Source organism: Aythya fuligula, chromosome 2 (genome assembly GCF_009819795.1).
Source record: "Aythya fuligula isolate bAytFul2 chromosome 2, bAytFul2.pri, whole genome shotgun sequence".
Classification (NCBI taxonomy): Eukaryota; Metazoa; Chordata; class Aves; order Anseriformes; family Anatidae; genus Aythya; species Aythya fuligula.
Window position 1 is genome coordinate 3,198,923 of NC_045560.1, and position 7,185 is coordinate 3,206,107.

Consider the following 7,185-nt stretch of genomic DNA (forward strand, 5'->3'; position numbering starts at 1 on the left):
AATTGTGTACATATTGCACTGAATTGTTGGTATGAATGAGTATAACACTTCTGCTTTTAGGGGCCAATCCTGTTCATGTTTTATTGACTTTGCTGGGAGCAGAGTTGAGGTGCTAGGTTACACTTCAGCCAGAGATGGTTTTGGTTTGGACTTGGGATTGATTTTTATTTTTTTCCATTTGTAAAGCAATCAGGTAAAAAAAAAAAAATTAGCAATGGATCCTTAATGCTTTAAAATCTCCGATTCATATTCCAATACAAGGTGGATTTAAAGAATTCAAGTTACTTTGTGGCCTGTGTAAATAACTGGAGTCCTCTGATGATTCGACCTTACGGTTTCCCAGAAGAAAGGGGATTTGGTCTTGCTTCAAAGACCAAATGTTCTTCTGGTAACATTTCATACCTCTGCTTTTCTTCTGTATCCACGGAGTCCCCATGGCAGTTAAGTTAGTCTGATGGGATTTACATAAACCAAAACTGAAGAAGTCGGTATTAGTTTGTCATTACTTACTAGAACACCACACAGGGAGATTGTTTTGCCAGGGCTTTTTGAGCAGCGTGTGTCAGGTTGTGTAGTTCCTAAGCCAGCCCTATTGTTTTTTCTTCCCAGACTGACTCTTCTTCGTTGGTATTGGTATTTACCACTGCTGCTAACCTCTTTCCCTCCCTGCCTGGATGTGTATAATTGGAAACAATTTGCCTTACAGCTTAGGAACTGTTGCTCTGGGCTTCATGAAGTCTTTGGATTCCTGTTAATGTTTCCCAGTAGTGTAGCAAACGCACGGCAGATGTAGGTTGGTTGACCTGAAGGCTTTTTGAGGAACTTGCTGGCTTTTTGGCCTTCACTGTGTCTTCAGAGCAGTGTGGAAATGCTCTAGACTGTAGTGGAAAGCTTCCTAGCCTTACTCCTATGCACTTGTCCAGAAGTGACAGTGAGCACACTTTCCTGGGGCTGTTCGATCTGCTGTCCAGGCCTTCTCATGCTCAGTTTGGGGAAATACAGAAGGAAAGGGGAGCCACCAGAAGGAAGGGAACACTGAGCCACTGGAAGCCTTCCTTCCAGAGGAGAAAATCACTGTGTGGTTTAGCTTGAGACTTCCCTTGAGCTATCTGGTTGTGGGTTCGTTTTTTAAGCAGCTATTCCCCAAGTGAGAGCATTCAGCTCTGCTCAGCACGATGTATCTGGTATCTGATTTATATGAAGTCATAGCTTTAGATCTAGGATGTGGGACTTTTTTGGTCTAATTGCTGTGAAGATTATGCAACTAACAAACCTTAAAGTAAAATGTATTTGTTTAAAAGTTACCTTCTTACCTTTTCTGAGAGCCGACTTTTTGTTTTATTCTCTGTTTGGGAACTGTGATGTCAGAATGCTGCATTTTGGAGCAACCCAAAGCAGTAGGGCTTTGAGTTTTTTGTTCTTTGTATCTTTATTGCTCTGAGAGTATATATGATAAAAATTTTATTGCCATGATATCCTATAGATTTTTTTTCTAATAATGTCATTAAAATGGAAAAAATTGAGTTCGGGATTATTTAACTTTTCAAGATTGTACATTATGTTGGACACGAATAAGGTATATGGCACCTTGGTGAATATATGAGAGCAGATGACTTTGGAATATATATTTTTTATTTTTTTTAAGTAGATGCATTTGCAATTAGGCTACTGAGGGGATGGGTGCAGTCCTGCTTCCACTGAAGCCAGCAGCTTTAACAGATTTTTGTCTTTATCTGTCTTTGTCACTCTCCTGGCATGGTAGCTCGAGTTAGGTAGGCTCTTTGTAAATACAGCCTTAGTAGTTCACCTTGAACATTTGATATTGAGAAACTCCGGAAGGATGTGTTCCTGACCTTTTTGATAAGGTTTCTCCCTCTGCTGACAAACTTGGGATTAGCAGGGTTGGTTTGCTTTCTTTTAAAGCTGAGGAATGTACCCACAGCTGAAGCTTTGGCTGGGTTGAATTTGTGGGTTTCTGAGAATTTTGCACCTTGTTTTATCCCGACTCGCTTGGATGGAAAATAGAGCCTTAAGCATACCAAGACCTTGATTTATTTCCTGTGCAGTTTATTGGTCTCTGTCACCAGCACTTTTTTGTCTTGTGGAATGTTCTATACAAATCAGGCACCTCCTCGTAGATTACTTTCTAATTAAGAAAACAAAAACACTTTCCTGATCGATTTTATCAGTTGCATAAAATGGAAGGTCGTTTATTTTTCTTCGTTAGCAATACTGAAATCAAAGGTGCAAAAAAAAAAAAAAAGATGCATTTAATGTTTGTCTGTGCTGTTACAGATTGGAAGTGTATGGGGTTAGGAGCAACTTTTAAAAAACTTGAGGAACTGGAGCTATAAATCCTCTCTGCTTGTTTGCCAAATGAGCGTTAAAAAGGAAATTATTTGCAAATAGTGTGTCAAAAGTTTGTTAGAAAGAATCAACCAGAGTCAACATAAAATCATTGCCAGATGAAAGTTGCTTTACATTTTTTTACTGTATAAAATACAACCAGTTCAAAACTTGTTTATGCACAGTAATAACTTAAGGAGCGTAATTTTTTCACAGAATTAGGCTATTTCTGATATGTATGGGAAAAATAAGTTTCCTTTTATTTTTTATGGCGGATATACAAAGATTAATAGTGTCTATATTTTAATATACTATTTGGTGTCTGAAGTATCTTTTACATGCTTGTTGGTCAAACTCATTTACTTAAAGTAGTAAATTTTACACTGCTGGTGTTGTATTACTGCAGGAGGGTTTTGTGAGTTGATCCGTGCGATAGACCCAACAGAAATATGTGAAAGTATAATTTAGCTTAAAAAAAAGGTCAATTGCTGATTATAAAAGATTTTAATCGTTGGCCAATTTTGGCTTATTTAAGTATTTCTGTAAAAACAACTGTGGATGTTGAATGAACGCTGCAGAAATCTTACTTCTACCTCTTGTGTGATGTTCTTAAAATTATACTTCACACATCTCTTTGGGATGTACTTTGACGTTACAGAAAGTTGGTACACCTGAACTTGTGAATTTCATGTGCTTTCTCTTTTTTTTTCCTGTTAGTAGTTTCACGTGGAACACTAGGATGCCTTGTGGCTGAGGCTAGGTTCTGTTCACTCGTGTAAAGTAGCTTCAGGCAAGCTGTGCACATTCACGCACCGTTTCTGTTGAGCAAAAGGTATAGCAGTCGAGAGATGAGGTTTGTGTTACATGTGTGAAAGTCTTGGAAATATGAGAATTCTGTAATAAATCATGGCCAGTGTAATTTTCTAGTCTTTTTATGTACACGATTGATTCCTTTTATTTAAAAAATCAACTGTGTTGTATGGATGTCCCTAATAAATAGTTACAGCTCGTTGTTTCGTTTAGTTCAACACTATTTATCAGCTGCTGCTCTCCATGGGGATTATTTTTTGGGCAATTCTGTCACAAAAAAGACATGTTATGCGTTCTGCTTTAACACAGTTACAAAAATTAAAACTCTTCATGTTTTATGACACTGATCTTACTCCTTTAGCAAACTCTGTGGGTGAAGAATGGGCAGTTCTGAGTGTTTGTTGTGCCTGGGTCTAAGGAATACCCTTTGAGCTGTATGTGAGGTCACATACAGCTTTTTCTCAGAATGTAGAATTGCATCAAAGAGTTGAAAATAAAATAATCTTTAGTTGTACTTCCAGTAAATTGTACTCATCACTTCACACAGCATTACTTGGGGTGGGGCTGGGTGGGAAGTGCTGATGAATTTGGCACGTTTCTCGAACCATACTACCGAGTGTCGTGGTTGTCTTGGTGTGTTGAAATAGTTACAAGCAGCAACAATTCCTGTGTGCTGAATATCCTAAAAGGCACTGAAAGACTGTGCTTTGCGAGTCACGGACACGCAGATCTGTACTTCCCCCTGTGCCCTCAGCAAGATGACTTTTGGCAAATCTCAGGTACGTGGAAACTTTAAATTCTGGGCTTACTCATTGACAGGGTGTCTGTGTGTGCACATCAGGTGAGTTTAAACATTTTAAAAAATAAAAATATATATATATTGTTGATTAAATCATGAACACTTTCTTTATTAAATCATGAACACTTTCTTTATTCACACTGGGTCAGCAGTTCTTTACGGGTTTTCAAGGATCCTATCTATTCTGCATATAATAGCTGAACACTTTGTAAGGGTCAAGGGTGATTTTCTCTCGACAACACGTAGACATGTAATGTGAGCCTGGCAGGTCACATTGGCTGAAAGGGCCCATGTTTTTTCCCCTAGTTAGAGATGGGGCATAAGTTGACTATCTCTTGTTACTTATGTTGCTGATGAGATTAATCCTGTCTTGCATACTTCATGGATATATTACTGGTAGCAAGTCAAGCCTTGCACAGCCAATGTAAGGATTCAGCTTGTTTGTCTTTTGGAGTCTAGTGTGAAATTTCAAACCTCGCAAGGAATAAATGTTCCTTAGTTTAGAGTTTAAAACTTTTTCTTACAGCATTTTCTTTGCTGGTGGCATGCAGGAAAAGAATAAAAGTTCCACTAAAAACAATTGTATTAAGATTTGATGGTGCTTTGAATAATACAAATCTGCAATTTGCAAGCAGCACATCTCTAGATTGAAATGACTTATGTATGTTAGATACCTTAACATGAAGTCATTGAGCTCTTTTTCCATAGCTCAGCTTTGCAAGAGTTCCACCAAAACCAAAGCTCTACAAACTAATTTGGTTCTTGTTTCTGAAATCCCCAAATTCTTGCATTTCCTGTATTGCACAGATTCTTGTGGCACCCAGGGCATGTACGTGAAGGCTCAGAATGACAGCAGCAGTGTCAGATGTGGCTTGAGGAGGGAGGTCGCAGTGGTTTCCTGAGGCATCCCGCTGCACCTGCGTGGGTTTGGGTTGAAGTCTTTGCTTGGGGATTGATCAAGGGATGTCACTTCTGGCAAGCCATAGGAATTTAGGTTACTAAACAACCTCAGTGCCACTACAGCTGTGATGGCTTGCATGATAACGTAAGAGAAACATTTGAAGTCTTCCTATAAAAATGCCTACTGAGGTAATGGAAGCAGCTGTCTGGGTTCTGGACCCCAGCTCTATTCACTTATTTTCAGCAGGTTTCTGTTGCTCTGGGGTCACTAAAAGAAACTTTTTTTTTTTTCCTTTTACATAGAGAACAGGATTTCCAAAGCACTGTTATTTATCACATCTTTAGAGGAACGTGCCTCTGCTGATGAGTATCTCTACTTTTGCTCAAGTACAGCTGGGTTGCTTTGATGCTTGTTCCAAAACACCTGTAATGGAATAGTCGCAGCTATTTCAGTACAACCATGCTGGCAACTTGCCTGGGAAGATACTTTGGAAAACAACCACAGTGAAATGTTCTGGTCTGTTACTCACCCCCCTATTAGTCTGATAACGTTTGGTTATCTAACGGTGGTCGTTAAATAATGTAAACTGAAAGTATGTGGAATATGCATTTGGTAGCTTGGTTTTTATTTTACAAAGCCATTCAATTTTGTTCTACTGTTAGAATTTGAGTAATAGTCTCATATAAAAAACACTTTCCACGGTACTAGCTTGTAAAAGTTCCTGAGAAGACCTTTGACTTCTAGCTGATGAATCATGATGTGTATAGATAGTTAGATCTCTGTTTCATGAGTGTTGAGTTGCAAGATAAACACAGCCCAGTAAGTGAGGAATTCAGTTACACTGTATATTTTCCTAAAAGAAGCATCATTCCTTTACACTGCTTAAGGAATAAAAATTGTTGCGCTCAATGATACTGCAAGTAGATCATAAGCAAACGGAAAACTGAAATATTTGTTTTATTTGTTTAGGATTGGTGCCTGGAAAGCAGAAGATGGATGTGCTGAATGAAGAAAACAGATTTGGCATAAAGACCTCAGTCTAGCTGTTAAAAGGGAAGTAATGACCAACCAGAAAAGTGGCAGTGTCGTCTTAATTTCCTCACTAATGTGTTGTCCTAGAAACAGATCTAGCTTGTCCTAGCAATAGGAGTACCAGCGTACCAGCTGTTGGGATTTTTTTCCTCCTAATAGAGCCACTGACTGCCTCATCAATTTTATTACAAAACATTATTTCAGATGGGCCTTTCAGCCTGCCAAGTAGCTTCTGCTGTTTTTTTTTTTTTGTTGTTTTTTTTTTTTTTCAATATACAGTTCCCAGATAGTTCTGCCTTGGGTAAGCCATTACTGAAGGTAGTACATAACATATAACTCAAATGCAGCTCTTCACCACCTCTCCCTTATTCCTTCCACCCCCCTTTCCTTGCCTCCACCTCCATTTGTGACTTTTCAAGTCTTTGGTGGTGGTCAAAGAATCTGTCACAGCAAACCATTGATGTTGCATTTTAAAAAACAAACAAAAAAAAAACTTTCACAAATTGTGAACTTGAATGTGAGGCTAGTAGGTTTTTGCTTTTAACATAACATAAGATTTTTAACTCAGTCCCATCGTTTTATTGTTTCACTTTGTTGTTCAAGAAAGCAAAATAAACAGTATAATATTGCATATAATATAGTAATACATAATATTCAAATATTTATTTTCTTTTCACAGGTCTGCACACAAATCAGGAGCCAGTGTAGTTCCTACTGTGACTTTATAGATGGAGGTAGCTGGAATATGGGCTCTAATGGCAAAATCACTGTTGGGAAAAATCCGCTTTTAAATTTCTGTATGGTTTTGTGAGTGCAAGAGTGCACATGTGTCAGAACAACTGGCTACCAAGTGACTGACAATCTGGAAATTCCCTAAATACATCTTCAGTGACAATTCTTCACAGAGCTTACAGCTTGTTTGAAACAAATATAATATTTCTCATTTTCTGTTTCCTTCTTTATTAGCATGATTGCATTAGAGGCCAGGCTTCCCACTGCCTGTTCACTCGCAGCTAGCTGGTTTTGTGCAGAGCCCTGCATGCAAGACACGCAATGTGGAGGAGCTGTATGGGCATCCTGACTTACTGAAATAATTCCTTACGGCATGAGCTTTAAATTTGCTTATAAGCTGTTCTGAGAAATGTAGATGAGATTAAGGGCTTCTGAAATTTGCAGGGTTATGTTTCCATGAATAAGTAGAAGAAAAGAGTGGCTTCTGTAGGTAAGAGTGAGTTTCAGTTCTTATGTAGGCAGTGTTGCATATGTAGTTGTCTAATCTTCTAGAAGCTCATATATT